We start from the raw sequence: 20,745 nt of genomic DNA on the forward strand, positions 1-20,745 counted from the left end.
TTGCCGCAGAACTCATTATAGAAAACAAACTAGGAATGTTGATCTCTACAGAAAGAGTGAAAATGAAGATAATTATAAGTGGAAGGATTTTGCCACATATATATTTCTTGAAAATTGTTTTGAATTGGGTGAAGATCAGCGTATTTGTAAATACTGTTACAACAAGTTAGAGGAAAATAGAATGCCAACCAGAGCTGTACATAATAATTTAGAATTGGATGCTATTCCTGCCGAACTTTCTGAATTAAATACATATGAGTCTATACTTATTCAATGTGTTCATCCGTTCCAGACCATAGTACGTATGGAGCCCAAAACTGGTAAATTACCTCCTTCAGATTTACTGAGAGGTTTAAAAGGTAGAGTGGTGTATTTGCCCTTGGATTTGAAAAAAAATATGGAAACTATTGATGCAGATACTTTGGAAACTGAACCATTAGTTATTCTGGTTAATGGTGTACCTACAAAGAATAAGAAGATTTGGCAGGAGCTGGTAGATGTACGGAAAGTACAAAGAGCAAATTTGTATTTGAAAAGGAATAACAAATGGTATGAATCAATTTATATAGAAGAAGAAGAAGAAGATTTACAAGAAGACACAGAAACACCAACTGGACAAATTGAAAAAGTGGACAAGTCAAAGGAAGAAGAAATTTATGAACATTTTAGCATACATCCTCTACATTCAAAAGAAGTTATGGGAGACAATATTGATCTGTTTCAGATGAAGAAAGCAAAAGGAACTCCCGTGAGTGTATGGGAGGAGAGCTTGGAAGCTCGATGTTTTCCCCAGCTGTTTCCTAAAGGAAAAGGAGGACGATACGATGAACGTCCAGAACAGATTCCAGCTTCTGAGTATCGGACTACAAGACTATATGCAGAAGATCCCAGATTTCGACAAAGTATTCCTTATTTGTTCCATCTTTTATTTGAAAGCGACTTGTCTGCACTATCTTATGCAGTAAATCACATTTTAAAAAGTGGAGTACATTTACAAAATGTGTCTGCTAAGGATTTTATGGAGAAAGTGCAGCACCGAGATGATCATTTGGAAACACAACTGATCAATCTGATGGCTTGTCAGCGTGGGACAAATGAATATTGGTACCGACGCCATGGTGAATTAAAATGCATGTTACGGAATTTAGGAACACCAACATGGTTCCTTACCCTAAGCTGTGCTGAGTACGCTTGGGATGATTTACTGGATTTTCTACGAGAGGCAAATTCAAACATTAAAAACGTCGAATACAAGACAGCAGGAGAACTGTGCTCATTGGATCCAGTTAATGTTTGCAGATATTTCAATCATAGATTTGAGGCTATGATGTCCTTCATCTGCAATAAAAAAAATCCACCTCTTGGAGAAGTAGTGGATTTCTTTTGGAGAAAAGAGTACCAGGCAAGAGGTGCTCCTCATATTCATATGCTGTTGTGGATAAAGGATGCCCCAAAGTTTGGAACAGATACTGATGAAGCAGTGTTATCTTACATTGAAGAATATGGAACATGTGCTATACCAAAAAGCACAGAAGAGAAAAAGTTAAAGGAGCAAGTTTTACGTTTCCAAAGTCATCGGTGTGGAAAATACTGTCGACGGAAATACAAGAGCAAAGATAAATACTACACTAAATGTCGATTTGGATTTCCTAGACCTGTTCTTTCAAATGGAAGAGTAAACAGTTTTATGTCATCTGTGAGACATACTTTCACAAGAAAATCACCTAAGAATACCTACAACCTAAAAAGAAAAGAAGAATCAAAAAATATAAATGACTACAACCCAGTCATTTTATCCATGTGGAATGCTAACATGGATATACAGTATGTAGCTGACAATTCCATTGCTGTTGCTCGATATGTAACGTCTTACATTACTAAATCTGAAAAAACTGAATTGAAAGAAATGTGGGAAGAGATTTCTCACGAGAAGACTGTCAGTAAGAAGCTGTACAGTTTCAGTTTAAAGATGTTATCGCATCGAGAAATTGGATCCTACGAATGTTCAGATAGGTTATCTTCTGCAAGTCTCTACTCGAAATCAAGAAGAATAATTTGGGCAAGTTTAGGCCTTGCAGCAATGAGAAATCGGGTACTGAAATCTGTTGGAGAAATTGAATATTTGGCCGAGAATGACCCAGAAAGTACAGATATTTTGAAATCAAACATGTTGGACACATATTATCTAAAAAGAAGTCATCATCTGGAGAACATGTGTCTCTATGAAGTGCTGCAGAACTACATTTATTCACGGAAAGCCGCAGAAGACATCAACAATGGAAAATATAAAGTCATTGGTGAGGAAGGATGTTTGGTGAAGCAAACAAAAGGAAGTTTGATAAATCACAGGAAGCTGAGTTGCGACACTACTGACAAAAAGGAATTTTACTACTTGGCTCTTTTACAGCTGTTTAAACCATGGCGTACAGAGGATGAACTACTGGGAGAATTTCAAAGCTATGAAGATTCTTTTAATGCTTGCAAAGACAGCATACAATGCAGTACATTCTCAACTTATCTGCAAATGTTAAATGAAGAAATTGAACAGGAAACTACAATTGCAGCTGAAGTAGCTAGAGACAGTTCTCAAGACAGCCATAGTTCAGGAACACTTAGTCAAGATCCCCTAGGACAACCAATCGTTGAAAATGAAGCATCAATAGCCATGAATGAAGTGGAAACGGCTATGAATCAAGCTCAAGAAGAATTTATAGACTTACAAAATTTGGAAAGACAACTGAATGAAGAGCAGCAACAAATTTATGAAGAGATCAGAAGCAAAATTGATCACGGATTTCTACATGAAAAAAAAGAGTGCTCATGCACATCATTTCATCCAATCAGGATGTATGTAAGCGGACAAGCTGGAACTGGAAAAAGTTTCCTAATAAAAGTCATCAGAAGCTACCTACAGCAAAAAACGGGTTCTACTTTGTCTTGTGTGGTTACTGCTCCAACTGGGTTAGCAGCATATAACATAAAAGGAATCACCTTACATCGTTTGCTAATGTTACCAGTGGAGCATGAGAACAAAATACAATACAACAAGCTAACTGGAGAAGCATGCTTGGAAGTTTCAAGAGTATTGAAGAAGATGCAAGTTCTCATTATTGATGAGGTGAGCATGGTATCAAACTTAATGCTTGCCTTTGTGCATTTAAGAATGCAGCAAATTCTAAGGACAGACTATGACGTGTTATTTGGTGGAAAACATGTCATAGTTTTTGGGGATCTTCTACAACTTACTCCAGTTAAAGGACAACCAGTGTTTAATACTGTGACACATGAAGACACAAAGAAGTCATTGGGAAGCATCGGTAATGCAAATATTTGGTCCTTCTTTGAGTACAAGGAACTTACTACTAATATGAGGCAAGCAAACGATGAAGAATATGGAAGTATTCTGAAAGATATCAGAATTGGACTACTCACAGAAGTTGGCAAAAAAGCATTACAGAGTCGGCTGCTACATAATTTATTTCCAAAGGAAGAAATAGTTGCAGAGAAGATATACAAGAACATTGCAGAAAAGAAAAGTGTCATCTGCTTAATGCCAACTCTATGTGAATGCTCAATATTCAATGAGGGGCTTTTAAAATTGGAAAAGGAAGATATCAGGAAATTGGAAGCAGTGGACAAAATTGAGGATGGAAGAATTACTATCACATTAACAGGCACACTGAAAAATAAATTGGATTCACTAGAGAAGAACATTTCCAAAACAGCTGGATTAGAAAAAGATCTATATGTTTGCATGAACTGTAGAGTATTTTTAAGGAGAAATTTGGATGTTGAAAAAGGTTTAGTTAATGGAGCTATGGGAAGAGTTGTGGGTTTTATTAATTATCAGAAAAAAGATGGAATTGAATGTTTAAAAATAAAATTTGATCAGATAGAAGGAGTTAAAGACATTTGTCGTTGTTCAGTTCGTTTCATGCTTGTGAAAGACTTATATGTACGTAGGAAGCAGTTTGCGTTTTCTCTAGCATATGCTGTAACTATTCACAAGTCTCAAGGATTGACTGTAGATTGTGCTTTTGTGAACATTGGTTCAACTGTGTTCAAAGAAGGTATGGCTTATGTAGCTTTGTCACGAGTGAAAACATTATCTGGTTTATTCATGATAGACTTTGATGACTCAAAAGTTAGTGCTGATACAAACTGTGTAAAGGAGTATAATAGATTAAGAAGAACCTATGCTCCTCATTTAGGTCAGTATCCTGTGTTGGAGAAACGTGTAGTTTCTCGTAAAAGGAGAAATGAGAATATCTGTAATGAAGATGTAGAGAGGAGGAAAAAAAAGAGGAGTGATGTAATTGCAAGCAAAAAGAATAAGGAAAATGAAGAACAGGTTGTAGGATGTCATTTTGAAAATAGCTCTGGTGTCAACTGCTACGCTAATGTAGTGCTGAATGTTGCATTTTATCTGGATAGTGTGCAAGAGCAGATAATAGTAAATCAGGGAAAAAGATTCTGTTCTGAGCTGAATCTCCTTTTTGAAAAGCTGAGTAATGATAAAACTCAAATAGAAAGTGCTACTGAAATTAGAAAACTTTTAGATGTATGTTCAGGACGAACACAGTTTTCTCAAAATGTACAGCAAGACGCACAGGAATTCTTGATGTTTTTTCTTCAGGTACTGGAAGAAGAAGGGGTTCCCATTGAAAATATGTTTGGTGTCTCTTATAAATGGGAACATAGTTGTGAAAACTGTTACAATACATGTGGCTCTAATGTTGATTCTGAAAGGTTTATTTATTTAACATTGCCAGAGAGTAAAACAGTCACTTTTGCTAAATTAGTTAAAGATGCTAATCATAACATGGAATGCGGTGAGTGTCAATCTGAAATGTTTTCAACGTTAATTTTAAAGGAATACAGACAATATGTAATTTTAATGATGCAACGATGTAAAGCTGATGGTTCAAAATTGGATACTTTAATAAAGAAGTTTACCGGACAGCAATTATCAATTTCAGGAAACACTTTTGTAACAGTTGCAATAATTTTCCATGAAGGACCTACTGTTACTTCTGGACATTACACAGTTTATCTTAAATGTGAAAAAGGCTGGACACTGTGTAATGATTCACAATTGATTTTCAAGCAACGTTTGCCTTTTGATTTAGCAAATTCCTATCTAATCTTCCTGAAACCTAAATTTTAGAGAGACTTGGCAAGATCTGTACAAAACAATTTTACCATTTTATTGGATTACCATTGGAATTTAAAAAAAAAAAGATTTTTCAAATTATCATTTGGCCTAATGGAAAGGTAACCAATTGTAATGTGGATTTTTTAAATTTTTAATGAAACTATGGAAAACCAAAAATTTAGACAAAATCGGTAACATCTGCACAATTTAAATTTTGGAATGTTATTGGATTGCCATTTGAAATTTATTCAAAAAAGATTTTTAAAATTACTATTTGGCCATGAGGAAAGGTAAACAATTCTATTGTGGACTTATTTAATTATTAATTAATCTTTTGGAAACCAAAATGTTACAGAGAATCGGTGAGATCTGTACAATTTAAACTTTAGAATTTTATTGGATTACCATTGGAAATTTAATCAAAAAAGAATTTTAAAATTACTATTTGGCCTAAAGGAAATGGAACCAGATGTATTGTGGAGTTATTTGAGATATATTTTTGTGATTATACTTCTGAAACAAAAATGTCAGACGGTATTTTAAAGAAATAAGTATTGATATTAGATGATATTTTTTTAGAATATTATGCATTTCTATAATGTTATGTTTAAGTAAAAAGAGATTGTGGGCTTTTTTAAAACAATCTTTGAGATTGTTATTTTTTTTTTGCCCGCTGTTAAATGATGAATGCAATTGCTTTCACAATTTATAGTGAAATGCAATATATTCTGAAAACAGCAAAAAAAAGGCAAATTATTATTTTTGAAAAATATGTAAATACGTGTACTGTGTTATATATTGATTTATTAAATATTAATACTTTTTTTTTCAGATTGTGAAAGAAAATTTTAAAAAAAAAACAACCATTTTTTCAAGTAATTTCAATTACATTTTAATTAAAAATTAAATTGTTGGGTGGGTCAGGTAACTGAGAAATTAGAAGGTCTCTTTCTTCCACTTTATCTCAAAAAGATTTTTAGTATTTAGTTATTAATTCCTCAAGGATCTTGAGATGTGGTAATTGATTTTTAGTGTTTTTAAAAAAAAAATAAAAAAAAATACGCTTACCGTACGCGTAAAAAAAAAAAAAAAGTTTTAAAGAAAAAATAACAAAAATTTGAGAGGTAAGGTTGGCTCTTAAAAGAGCCGTTGTGTTCATGCAGGGACAGAGGAAAGGAAGTATGGGAACATTAGCTGGTTGGACATTTGTGCTGGTCTATTTTGTTGTTAATGAGGGGAACACTGGTCTCCCTATGAACAATTAGACCATGGCAAAATGAACACCGCATAGTAACCCTACCAAACCGAGGGTTCGTTTCCAAAGGATCAGAAAAAGGTGAATGTGCCCCCACAGATGAAGGGCTCTGCGGAGTTTCCGAAGAAGAACACGGCTGAGCTGCTGTGGATGTGCTTGGTTGACTTACTCTAGGGTTGCCCCTAGTATGTCTAGCATGTGTCCTAGGGTGTACGTCGTGAAGGTGTCTCAACATAGTGTGATTCCCGAAGGAATACTTCTTGTTGGGATTACCTCGCGAAAGTACACGCTGGCACAGCTTGCAAGTCACCAAGGCAGCATTGACTTTTTTCTCACCCTCTGGAAAACTGAAAAACTCCCATATGAAAGAGCTCTTCTGTTTCCTCTTTCTCTGCCTGATGGTGGTGCTGCTAGCCTCACTCTCAGTAGAAGAGTGCTGGTCTGCCATCGTATCACGAAGACAAGTCAGCTCCTTCTCCTAAGGGATCACAAGCAGAAATGAGGGGAATGGGTGTGGTGTAGGAGAGTTCTAGAACTGAAAGTAGTTTCAACCAATCAAAAGTTGTGTTTCATGATCACATGACCCACCGTGCGCGTAAGTTACGCTTACGTTATGCTTACGGTGCGCTTACGGTAAAAGTGCGCATGCGCGTAAAAAAGACACACGTTCGCGCGCATGCGCAAAACAGTCACTCCACAACACTTCCGCGCAATGTGCGCGTGTAGCGTACACGCCTACGCGCCCCACGCGTAGTACGCACGGCTACGCAAATTGCGTAACTATACGCAAACAGAGTAGATAAATTACGGACATTGCGTAAACTGTACGCTTACCGTACGCTTACCGTACGCGCACTAAAAAAAATAAATATATATATATATATATATTTTCTATGTTATACTAATATATCTTACCTGTTTTGTAAAAAAAAAAAACTTGATATATTGCTGATTTTTTTAAAAAAAACATAGTGTTTTAAGAGAATAAAAAGTTTAAAAAAAAACTTGTTTTTTTATACAAAAAAAACACATTTAATATAAGAATTTATAATAAAAAAATCATAGAAAATCAATAAAAAAAATATGGGAATCACATATGTTATAGGTAAGAATTAGCATTTAAAAAACCATACAAATTCACTAAAAAACCATGGGTTTCACACACGTTATAGTTAGAAATTAGCATTTAAAAAACCTTGCAAATTCACTGAAAAAACCATAGGTTTCACACATGTTATAGTTAGGAATTAGCATTTAAAAAACCTTGCAAATTCACTGAAAAAACCATAGGTTTCACACACGTTATAGTTATGAATTAGCATTTAAAAAACATTGCAAATTCAGTGAAAAAACCATAGGTTTCACACACGTTATAGTTAGCTGGACATTTCACTCGTAAAAAACCAATGAAATTTCCCCGTTATAGTTAGTTAAGCTAACTATAACTCGCGCGCCCGCAATGCACTGCTGATGACGTCACATATTACATCACTCATGACATGGTCAGTGACATCACTCATGACATCACTGATGACATCTCAAATGACATCACTGATGACATCACTGATGACATCATCCAGTGAATGTGTGTTTTTCTGAAAATTAAATATGTTTTATATATGTATATCTCAAGGTCGATGGAAGAATAAATGAGTATATAAGTGTCTAAATGGATGATTTGTTTTTGAAAAATGAATTGTATTACTGACTGATTAAGTGTATCTTTTTGAATACATGGCTAAGTGAGTAATGTTTAAAAGTGTAAATACCTGTATCAGTCTCTCACTTTGTGTATAAGTGGCTGCATGGGTCGGTGAGCAGCTACATGAGTGTCTATATAGGTTATTAGTTGGTTTTTTGAGTATCAGTATGAGTGTCTGAGTGTCTGTATGGTTCAGTGGGGGGTATTACGTAGTGCATAAGTGCATGAATGAGTGACTCACTGTTTGTATGTGTTGAAGACAGCATATGTGCAGGACTGTATGGGTGGAAGAGTGTGTGTATAGGTGTGTTAGTGAGTGAATGGCTGTCTCAATAGTGTCTTTATGAGTAACTACATATGTTTTAAACTAGTATATGTGACTATTGGTGTATATAAGTGAGTGTATGTGAGAGTGAGAGATTGAAAGAGTTCCTGTATGAATAAGTATGTGTTTCTATAAGTGATTGTTTAAATGACTAAGTATGTGTAAGTTTCCATAGAAGTAAGTGTGGTGGTGTGTGTATAACTGTATATGCAAATAAATGTATGTTTGATTCTTTATTAGCATGAGTAACTATGTGTGTGAGTAACTCTATGGATGAGAGGCATTGTGTTACAGGATGTATAGGTGTATGAGTACATATGATGTGTGAGTACACGAATGAGTGACTGTACAGGACTGTTGGTGAATGAGTGGATGTTTATGTGGATCTTAGAATTATTGAAGAGGTTGTTGTAATTGGTATTGGTATGTCCATTTTTTTGAAAATTTCAGTCTCGATTTTTGAATGTGTGTATCAAAGGTTATATTAGGGTGAGAGGAGGTCTGCCACTCTATCACATGGATGATGTCATCAGTGATGTCATCAGTGATGTCATTTGAGATGTCATCAGTGATGTCATGAGTGATGTCACTGACCATGTCATGAGTGATGTAATATGTGACGTCATCAGCAGTGCATTGCGGGCGCGCGAGTTATAGTTAGCTTAACTAACTATAATGGGGAAATTTCATTGGTTTTTTACAAGTGAAATGTCCAGCTAACTATAACGTGTGTGAAACCTATGGTTTTTTCACTGAATTTGCAAGGTTTTTTAAATGCTAATTCCTAACTATAACGTGTGTGAAACCTATGGTTTTTTCAGTGAATATATATATATATATATATATATATATTCACTGAAAAAACCATAGGTTTCACACACGTTATAGTTAGGAATTAGCATTTAAAAAACCTTGCAAATTCACTGAAAAAACCATAGGTTTCACACATGTTATAGTTAGCGGAAATTTTACTGATAAAAAACCAGTGAAATTCCCCCGTTATAGTTAGTGCAGGCAACTATAACTCACGCGACCGCAATCCTCTGCTGATGCTAATACTGTATTTAGACACTTATTTGCCCATGTCTTCTTCCATACATTTTTAGCTATACATATATTACAAATATTTTTTTTTCATAAAGACACATATGTCATAAGCAGAAGATTGCGGTCGCGTGAGTTATAGTTGCCTGCACTAACTATAACGGGGGAATTTCACTGGTTTTTTATCAGTAAAATTTCCGCTAACTATAACATGTGTGAAACCTATGGTTTTTTCAGTGAATTTGCAAGGTTTTTTAAATGCTAATTCCTAACTATAACGTGTGTGAAACCTATGGTTTTTTCAGTGAATTTGTACGGTTTTTTAAATGCTAATTTACTTTACGGCATTCGTGGCATGCGCGCCCACTTAACGCAGTTCGTTCCGTGCGCACACGGTGCGCTTCGCGCACCGTGCGCGCACAGTAAGCACGCGGTGCGCTTCGCGCACCGCGTGCCCACTTTACGCAGTTAGTGCCGTGCACGCACGGTGGGCACGCGGTGCGCTACGCGCACCGCGTGCCCACGTTACGCTAGATGGGCCATGTACGCACGATGCGCTTCGCGCACCGTGCGCACATGGAGGACATATGATGCACTTCGTTTTGAAAGGTAATATTTTAATTTTTCGTAATTTTTATAAGCCATGCACAAATGGTGCCCTTCGGGCACCATTTGCACACGGGGTGGAGAGAGTGTGGATAATTTTTTCTTTTATTATTTTTGTTTAAAATATTGTGGTTTTTCACACGTTTAATAAGCCCTGCACATTTGGTGGCATGCGGCCACCAAAAGCACAGGGGGTGGGGAGAGTGTGGATAGTGGTTTTTTTTATTATATTTTTTACCGTACGCGTACGGTAAGCGTAATCGGCGAAATTAGCGAAAAAATAAAAATTCAAGTTTTGGCCTTGGGGGGTCTTTGGGGACTCCCTCAACATGGCTATGTGTGTGGGAGCCGTCTAAACAGCCCCTTTACATGTTTATTGGTTTTATTTAACAACCTAACTCTCAGTGCGAGAGAGAAAATGGCGGCCGCCGCTTCCTGGTTTCGGCCGATTCGAATGTTTACTAAGATCTAAGAGCCAATCAGAATCGCGCTCGCGCACGCCAACGTACGCGTACGGTAAGCTTACGGTAAGCGTACCGTAAGCTGGCTCAGATATATATATTGATTTAAAGGCTATTTTCTCAAAATCTACTGAACAGATTTACACCAAACCTACAAAAGGCACTTCCTTGACCTGAGGACTACCTCTCTGCCAAATTTCTAGTAATTCTGTTCAGCCGTTCGGGCTGTAGCCCTGTCTAAAGGTCCTACGGAAAAATGCATGGGAAAAACGCGTTTTGGGACCCCCCTTTTATCTCAGCCCCCGCTTGACGAATCCCCCCGAGACTTTCAGGGTAGGAGCGGAGCGTAGCGCCCCACCTATTTTGAGAAATTCGCGAGGATTCGTCGACCGGCGCCAAAGTTATTCCAAATAGAATGTTGCGGTTTTCCTATGGAAAAGGGGTCCTAGCTATAACTACCTACTGGCGACCGCCAGTAGGTAATATATATGTATATATATATATATTCACTGAAAAAACCATAGGTTTCAGGGGTGTTATAGTTAGCTGGACTTTTCACTTGTAAAAAACCATTGAAATTCCCCCGTTATAGTTAGTTCAGCTAACTATAACTCGCGCGCCCGCAATGCACTGCTGATGACGTCACATATTACATCACTCATGACATGGTCAGTGACATCACTCATGACATCACTGATGACATCTCAAATGACATCACTGATGACATCACTGATGACATCATCCAGTGAATGTGTGTTTTTCTGAAAATTAAATATGTTTTATATATGTATATCTCAAGGTCGATGGAAGAATAAATGGGTATATAAGTGTCTAAATGGATAATTTGTTTTTGAAAAATTGATTGTGTAACTGACTGATTAAGTGTATCATAGTGAATACATGGCTTAGTGAGTAATGTTTAAATATGTAAATATCTGTATCAGTCTCTCACTTTGTGTATAAGTGGCTGCATGGGTTGGTGAGTAGCTACATGGGTGTCTATATAGGTTATTAGTTGGTTTTTTGAGTATCAGCCAGAGTGTCTGCATGGTTCGGTGGGGGGTATTACGTAGTGCATAGGTGCATGAATGAGTGACTCACTGTTTGTATGTGTTGAACACAGCATGTGTGCAGGACTGTATGGGTGGATGAGTGTGTGTATGGGTGTGTTAGTGAGTGAATGACTGTCTCAATAGTGTCTTTATGAGTAACTACATATGTTTTAAACTAGTATATGTGACTATTGGTGTATATATGTGAGTATATGTGAGAGTGAGAGATTGAAAGAGTTCCTGTATGAATAAGTATGTGTTTCTATAAGTGATTGTTTAAAAGACTAAGTATGTGTAAGTTTCCGTAGAAGTAAGTATGGTGGCGTGTGTATAACTGTATATGCAAGTAAATGTATGTTTGATTCTTTATTAGCATGAGTGACTATGTGTGTGAGTAACTCTATGGATGAGTGGCATTGTGTAACAGGATGTATAGGTGTATGAGTACATATGATGAGTGAGTACATGTATGAGTGACTGTATAGGACTGTTGGTGAATGAGTGGATGTGTATGTGGATCTTAGAATTACTGAAGAGGTTGTTGTAACTGGTATTGGTATGTCCATTGTTTTGAAAATTTTAGTCTCTATTTTTGAATGTGTGTATCAAAGGTTATATTAGGGTGAGAGGAGGTCTGCCACTCTATCACAAGGATGATGTCATCAGTGATGTCATCAGTGATGTCATTTGAGATGTCATCAGTGATGTCATGAGTGATGTCACTGACCATGTCATGAGTGATGTAATATGTGACGTCATCAGCAGTGCATTGCGGGCGCGCGAGTTATAGTTAGCTGAACTAACTATAACGGGGGAATTTCAATGGTTTTTTACAAGTGAAAAGTCCAGCTAACTATAACACCCCTGAAACCTATGGTTTTTTCAGTGAATTTCTGAGGTTTTTTAAATGCTAATTCCTAACTATAACGTGCCTGAAACCTATGGTTTTTTCTGTGAATTTCAAAGGTTTTTTAAATGCTAATTTCTAACTATGCCTACAGAGATAGGACATGTGAAGAAAGAAGAAAAAATGCACAGAAAGAAACAAAAGAAGTGCAGAAAGAAGCAACAGAAGTCCTCAAATACGAAGATAAGTGCAGGAAGAAGGATAACGTGCAGAAAGAACAAAAAGAAGAGCAGAAAGAAGCCTTGTTGCAAAATCATCCTGTACCCTCAACTTTTTCAGACGGATACTGGTGGTAACTGAGTCTGACTAACCAGTCCTAGAGCCAGTGCTATGTTAAAAGACACTTAGCATACAGTGAAAACACCTACATACACTAGGGAACATTATGCGTTGGGGTCCCCCTGTGATTAGCATGACCTCCTCTGTAAGCCCCTAGTATATAATAGGGCATGGAGATTAAAACTACCTCTTAAAACAGGCCACAGGGCGTTTTTGCACACGTTAACTCAGGCCCCGTCCCCTCCATTCACCACTGTGTAAACATGCCCTGTGTCCATTTTTAGTTGGGAGATTAAGTTCATTTGAATCCTGAGGGTCCCTAGGGTCCAACTAGCCCACTAGGTACCTCCAGTAAGTGCCACAGAGCTGCGTTGCAGAGAGGTGTAAAAAGTGGCACGGCCTGGACCACCTCTCTGCAATGCAGCTCAGTGGCGCTTACTGGAAGCACTTGGTGGGCTAGTTAGCCCCCAGGGGCCCTCAGTATTGAAGGGAAATTATATCCCCAATTTAAAACGTGCCATAGTGCGTGTTTGCACACGTCACCTCAGGCCCCGTCCCCTCCCTTCACCACTGTGTAAACGTGCCCTGTGGCTGTTCTAAGTTGAGAGATTAAGTCCCCTTGAATCCTAAGGGTCCCTAGGGTCAAACTAGACCACTAGGTACCTCCAGTAAGCGCCACAGAGCTGCGTTGCAGAGAGGTGTAAAAAGGGGCTTGGCCTCAGAACACCTGGCTGCAGCGCAGCTCCCTGGCGCATACTGGAGATGCCTGTTGGGGGCGCGTTTGCAGAGTGCTGCACGGAGGGGGCATGGCCTCCGGCACGATGCCAGTCTTTTATTTATTTTAGTTTTTTAAGAAGGGGGGCTGTTTGGTTCCCCTTCTTATTCTAATTTATTGGCCCTGATGACCCCATCCCCCAGGGCCAGTCTCCTAATTATATTTTTTTGACCCCAATCCCCAGGGCCGGCCACTGTTTTTTATTATTTTTAAAAAATATATATTTATAGACACACCTAGGACATGCTGGACAAACCGTATGTACCTATCACCATGATGATTTGCGTGATATTCATTAAAAGGCGACTATGCATGCAATGAATCCACGTGGAATGTATTTATACCACTAGTGAAGCTCTGACATGTCTGATGCCCTACCGTGCCTAATCCTGGTAGACACCCTTGTCGTTTATTTATACAAACATGGGTAGCTATTGACGGGCACATTTAATACACATGCACACGAAGCCATTCAAAGGGGATTCGAAAAAAATTCGACCAAAACTATGCAAGAAACCCCCCTCACGGTTAATAAAACACACATCCACTGCCGGATGTGTAATACTTTTTATTTTACTCTCTGGAAAGGGGACAAACATCACTTGAGAGTCACAGCGTGCTCCTGACAGAGCCCAATGCTGTGTTACACCCACCATTGCCTGCCGAGTGCCACACACCTCTGTGTTGTATTCCACTAGCTAGTGCATATGCTATGACACTCTCTAGCCCATGTGCACTGTAACACCACCCCGTGAATATGTCATGCCACACTTGTCTTCGCACGGGTTATATTGCCCCATCTAACGTGCCTTTCTCGATGCCTATGTTATAACGCACAGTGCTATGCCATACATATTACAATCTGGGATCCATATCTTTGTCACAGTGCATATGCAACGTTACACTCCCCAGCACATATTTTATATTACAACTTTAGAGACTAGTTAGGTTACACAACACTGCCCTGTGCATATTACACTCCAAGGCGCATATCGCATAGCACGCGCTAGTGCCTGTGCTATCTCGCGCTCTCCAATGAATCTGTCATTGCGCACAATGTATTGCATATTATATTTCACGCCCGGTTCATCTTATATCACACTTTTTGGTGCATAGTTTATACCATACACTATATCTAGTTTTCATTTTCAATCGTGCTCTCAGGACTATGTTCTATATAACACTGTGTTCACCTACCCTTTTCACGGGCATTACATTTTGCGATAGGGGGTGGAGGGTCAGGGGGTGTTTCTGCCAAGTGAGCCCGGAGTCACAGTCACAAACGTCCTCTTCTTCCTGAATAAAAGTGAGATTATGCTGCATACTTGTTCATATTTTAAGTAGTTCGCACAGACACAATGTTTTAAAAACAATAAAGTTCCTAATACCCGCCTTCTCTGAACAGTTAGCTTGCTGCCCCATCCCCTTCCTCCCTATCCTCTGTTGTGTGAATCCATGGACTAGCCTCCTCCCTCCTGCCATGCATGGTCTGATGTGCTGCCACTGCCCTCAATTTAGTATGATGTACCAGTCCACTCCTCCTGCCCTCCATTGCCCAATTCTATGCCCCATCATTGACCTCCTGCTTAAACTTTGTGCTTAGCTTGCTGCCCCTATTCTCCTTCCCCCTGCCCTCCGATGTCTTTGTGCATGCCCCTGCTCCATCCTTTTTGCCCACCATGTCCCATGGACCTGCCACTCCTATCTACTCTGAGTGTTCTGTTGAGCTGCCACTCCCCTCCCACCTGCCTAGCATTGTCAGATGACTGTAACCTGTCCCTGCCACCTCCACCCTGCCTGTCCACATGCCATGCCCCTATCCTCTTCCTCCTGTCCTACATGGTCCATTGTACTGCCACACCCTTCTGCCCTCCCTGGTCTGTTGTGCTGCAACTGCTCCTCCTGCCTGCCCTGTGTGGTCTGTTGTGAGGTCCCTTCCCCTGAACTTTCTTGTCTGTGCACAGGTCCTGACCCTCCCTTCTATCCTCCATCGTCCTTTGTGCATGCCCCTTCATCCTCCTTCTTGCCCATCATAGCCATTGTGCTGCCACTAACCCTCCCACTTGCCATGCATGGTCTTCTGTGCTGCCATGGCCCCTCCCACCTTCCCTGTGTGGTCAGTTAGCTGCCCCTGACCCCCTCCCACCTTCCCTCCATGGTCTGTGTGTATGCCATCACAGTCTCACTGTTGCTCTTCATGGTGTGTCTTGCTTCTAGTGCCCATCCTGCCTGACCTCCATGGCTATCTTGCTGCTCCTGCCCTGCCCCCTTGCCCCCAGCCCTACTCCCTCCCTCCTGGCTTGTCTGTTCCATTGTAATGCCCCTGATCCGTCCCTCCTGCCCTTTATGGTCTGTTATGCTGCAGCTTTCTCTCCTGTCTGTCCATTATGGTCAGCTAGCTACCATTGCCTCTTGCCCCTCTGTTCTCTGTTGTCCATGTGCATGGTCCTGTCCCCTCCCTCTTGCTTTCTATGGATTGTTGTGCTGCACTCCCGTCCTGCATGCCCTGTGTGGTGTATTGTGCTGCTGCAAACCCTGATGCCTGCCCTGCAGGGTCAGTTTGGTGCACCTCTCCATGTCCCTCCTGTCCTCTGTTATCCAAGTCCATGTCCCTATCCCATTTCCTTCCATGATCCAATGTACCATACTTGCGAACATTTTTAACTTGGTAAGAGGGAGATTTTGAAAAAAAACTGGGGTATTGATTTTCCCCTTTGAGTTACATTGAAAAAGAGGATATTGTAGACAGGAGACAGATCAAATAAAGCCCATTTGAGCTTAAAAACTTTGGACGTTTCCTGGCTGAATCGGGTCTGTTGGCATGTATGGTTGTACTACCATTGCCTCTTCCTTCTGCCCACAATGGTCTATTACATTGCCACAGCCTTGAAGGAGGGTAGATTTTGTATCACAGGGGGCCCCTGGCCCGTTCTGTCCACACCTGAAGTATGAGACCCTTGTCCTTGCCCTGCCAGCTGCATTTGTAGGCCATATTAAATTGACCAGCGGGTCCTGTGTTGCTATATAATTATCCTGAGACATCCTTACCACTCAGCCAGCATAAAACCCCTGTGTAGGCCCTTCTGTTCAATATGTAGGCCTCTTTGTTAAATTGACCATAGCTCTGCAATTTTAGTGTATAGCAGTCTGAAGGCAGGTCTGCGAGGCCTTCTGATCCAAACTAGTAGCCCCCACCCTACCCGAGTGCTCCGTGCTCGGTATCAAAGTTCAACATCCCCCTGAAGCTGTCGACATACAGTAGGCTGCATCCTGGACTGGTACTTGCTTCCTGGGCAGGTTTCCCGCTTTTAAGGAAGTGGCAACCGCAGAGCGTCAAGTTAGGAGAACTGAGGAGATTTTATACATGAATATATTGAATTCCCGTACAATACCCATTATTTTCTGCTTGCTCTATGGAACTTACGATAAGCGATTGGCCTGAGAGACTGACCTTTTCACCCAGTCCATTGTCAGCATTAAGTGGGTAAATGACGAAATGTCTGGTAAAATCTGCAGACGAAGCTTTTGGGTAGCATACGTAGGTAGATGTAGCGTGCAAAGGAGCCCACAAAATGATATAAAAAGGGAGCACCCACAGATATCGACGGACTACCTCGCCGTCTGTATGTAGGTTAACAGGCAGTGCAGGTTTTCCCCAAGAGCTGGGAGCTCTTGTCTTCCTTTGCTTAAAATGTCTTGCTCTGCTTTGCTTGAAGTATCTTATTCTATTTTACCTATATGAAATGTCATGTTATGTTTAACCATTGTTCTCTTTACTTTTGCATTTAAAAGATTTTGTATTGTAATTGCAGGAATGCTTGCTCTAAGAGTAAACGTGAGTGTTCCAAGGTAACATTTTCCTTGGTGTAACTTGTTTCCCATGATGCATTTATAGATGTGTTTTCTCTCTCTCTCTGTCAGTACATTAATTGAGATACAGAGAATATTATGACAGCTGTATGATTATCTGGATTCTGTATTTTGTACTTTATGTCTCTATTCTGCGGTTTCTTTGAAGTTGCATCTTCTCATTAAACTGCCATTGTATTCTGCCTCCAATTCCATGTCTCATATGTCTGTTTTCTTCATTTTTGGAGCAAGCGTTCCTAGGCACCCCGGCTCAAATTAAGGTGCCCCTTTTGTCCCTGACTCACTCTCCTGCTCAGTTCTGTGGTGGCTCCCGGGGATCTGGGGACCGCCCCTAGCTTCCTTGACCCGTAATAGATCTTCCCTCCAACAGCCTCTCTTGCAAGTCCTGTATTGTTGGTTTGTTGCCCCTGCCCCCCTTTCCACTGCCCTCCATAGTCTGTTGTGCTTCCACGGCCCTTCCTGCCTGCTCAGTGTGGTTACATTGTTGCCTTTGCACCCTCCTACCTGCCTTCAATTTTCAGAGTCCGTGCCCCTTGGCCTCTGCCTCTCAACAGTATCCTAATGAACAACTAGATTGCTAACATTCTATATTTATTACAAAAGTGTGGAATGCCTGACATCATCTTGATGTAATCAAAACTGTAATACCTAGAGCATTTCCTTTAGAAATTACATATATGAGAGGGTCTTATTGGCATCAAAATTATGGTCAGTGCTCTAAAAGACTAAAATAAGGACATATTTTCTGAGTTTTCAAATAGCGACAAAGCACTTTTAAATTATTTGTTATCTTTATGTTTTTTTATCCAGTTGACCACTTGATTAAATGTTGCACTTAGGGGAGAGGATGTGGTGTTACTTCCAGAACTGCAGACTTTGCAACTGGGGAACCAGGTTGAAGTTTCTGCTTCAGCTCGACATTCTGTGATTCTGGTCAAATCACTTAGTCTCCCCATGTCTACAACCAAAATGAATTTGTTCTTGTGTGATGTAACCAATGCTCATGTAAAGCACTCCAATACCTGACAAGTCTGCACTATATAACACTGCAAAAACACAAAATAATAAGTGTTTTGCACACTTCTGTCATTGGGCTATATTTGGGCTACATCTGGGTGATTTTGGGCTACATTTGGGCTCTTTTGTCTCCGGTGGCCATCTTGGGAGATTTATTTGTTATGAAGTTTCCTAATTTCCTCATGTACTGCAGTCTCCTCAGTAGGAAATGCTTTCAGTTTTTTACTTTGATTCCATCATGAAGGTATTCAGATATGTCACACATTTGCCATAAATTCTGAATGTTAGCACTCTATTTGCTCATTAGATCACTGTAGTAAAACTACTGCACCATGGAAGTCTGCTCCTGGTATTAAAAGTGCATGTTTCAGTCTGCATGTCAGAATTTTTTAATGAAATAGAAGAGGATTTGAGAAGTCACTCAAAATGTGCCCTCATTTTCTTTCTTCAGCATTAATCATAATTTCTATGGCAAAATGAACCTCCTCATTGTGTTCCTTTTTAAATTAAATGTTTTAAGTGTTACCAGTTTATTCCAATCAAGATGGCTTCAGGTGTGCCATACTTTTGTCATAATGAAGACAGTAAGCGCTCTAGTTGTTTTTAAGAACATTCTGGGACATTCTGTCATTGGGCTATACTTGGGCTACATCTGGGTGATATTTGGGCTACATTTGGGCTCTTTTGTCTCTGGTGGCCATCTTGGGAGACTTATTTGTTATGAAGTTTCCTAATTTCCTCATTTACTGCAGTCTCCTGAGTAGGAAATACTTTCAGTTTTTTACTTTGATTCCATCAAGAAGGCATTCAGATGTGTCACACATTTGCCATAAATTCAGAATGTTAGCACTCTTTTTGCTCATTAGATCACTGTAGTAAAGCTACTGCTCACCAGGGAAAACTGCTGCTGGTATTGAAAGTGCATGTTTCAGTCTGCATGTCAGAATATTTTAATGAAATAGAAGAGGATTTGAGAAGTCACTCAAAATGTGCCCTAATTTTTCTTTCTGCAGCACTAATCATACTTTTTATGGAAAAATGAACCCCCTCATTTTGTTCCTTTTTAAATTAAATGTTTTAAGAGTTACCACTTTAATCCAAGCAAGATGGCTTCAGGTGTGCCATACGTTTATCATAAGTAGGACTGTTAGCGCTCTAGTAGTTCTTTGGAACACTCTGGGAAGCTGCAGTAGAACACAAAGGAATCAACTGACAGTCTCTGCCCTTGTTGGATGTACATGTTTTACTGAGAATGTCAGACTTCATTCTCACATGACTGAGAAAGATAATGTGAATTTACAGAAAATAAGCTCTCAGTTTAGCCTATAGATCACCTTCCAAACCTCTGTGGTAAAAGCATGAGAAAATATTTTTCTCTCAATCATGATATCCCAGCAGAAGGCTTTTTCACATGGTGAAATCACCTTAGAACATACCACAATTCCTAAAATGAGTATGGTACCATCAACAAATGATTTATAATGTAACTAAAGTCTTAAAACCTTCTATTAACTGCAATGCTTTTTAATGAGGTGCTATCATGTATATTGGTCCCAAGATGGCTGCCAACACTTCTTGGATGAAGTGCTGACAGCCAATCAGATCTCAGGATGAGATGTGTGGTTAGGCTCCGCCCACATATATATATGCTTTTAAATGCTATTTTCTCAGGAAATACTGAACAGATTTACACCAGACCTGCAAAAGGCACTTCCTTGACCTTATGGCTACCTCTCTGCCAAATTTCAAGTAATTCTGTTCAGCCGTTCGGGCTGTAGCTGTGTCTAAAGGTCCTATGGAAAAATGCATGGGGAAAACGCGTTTTGGGACCCCCCTTTTTTCTCGGCCCCTGCTTGACGAATCCCCCCGAGACTTTCAGGGTAGGAGCGGAGCGTAGCGCCCCACCTATTTTGAAAATTTCGTGAGGATTCGTCGACCGGCGCCAAAGTTATTCCAAATAGAATGTTGCGGATTTCCTATGGAAACAGGGTCCTAACTATAACTACCTACTGGCGACCGCCAGTAGGTAATATATATATATATATATATATATATATTCAATGAAAAAACCATAGGTTTCACACATGTTATAGTTAGTTGGACATTTCACTCGTAAAAAACCAATGAAATTCCCCCGTTATAGTTAGTTCAGCTAACTATAACTCGCGCACCCGCAATCCACTGCTGATGACGTCACATATTACATCACTCATGACATGGTCAGTGACATCACTCATGACATCACTGATGACATCTCAAATGACATCACTGATGACATCACTGATGACATCATCCAG

The sequence above is a fragment of the Triturus cristatus genome, chromosome 2_2, assembly GCF_964204655.1.
Source record: "Triturus cristatus chromosome 2_2, aTriCri1.1, whole genome shotgun sequence".
Classification (NCBI taxonomy): domain Eukaryota; kingdom Metazoa; phylum Chordata; class Amphibia; order Caudata; family Salamandridae; genus Triturus; species Triturus cristatus.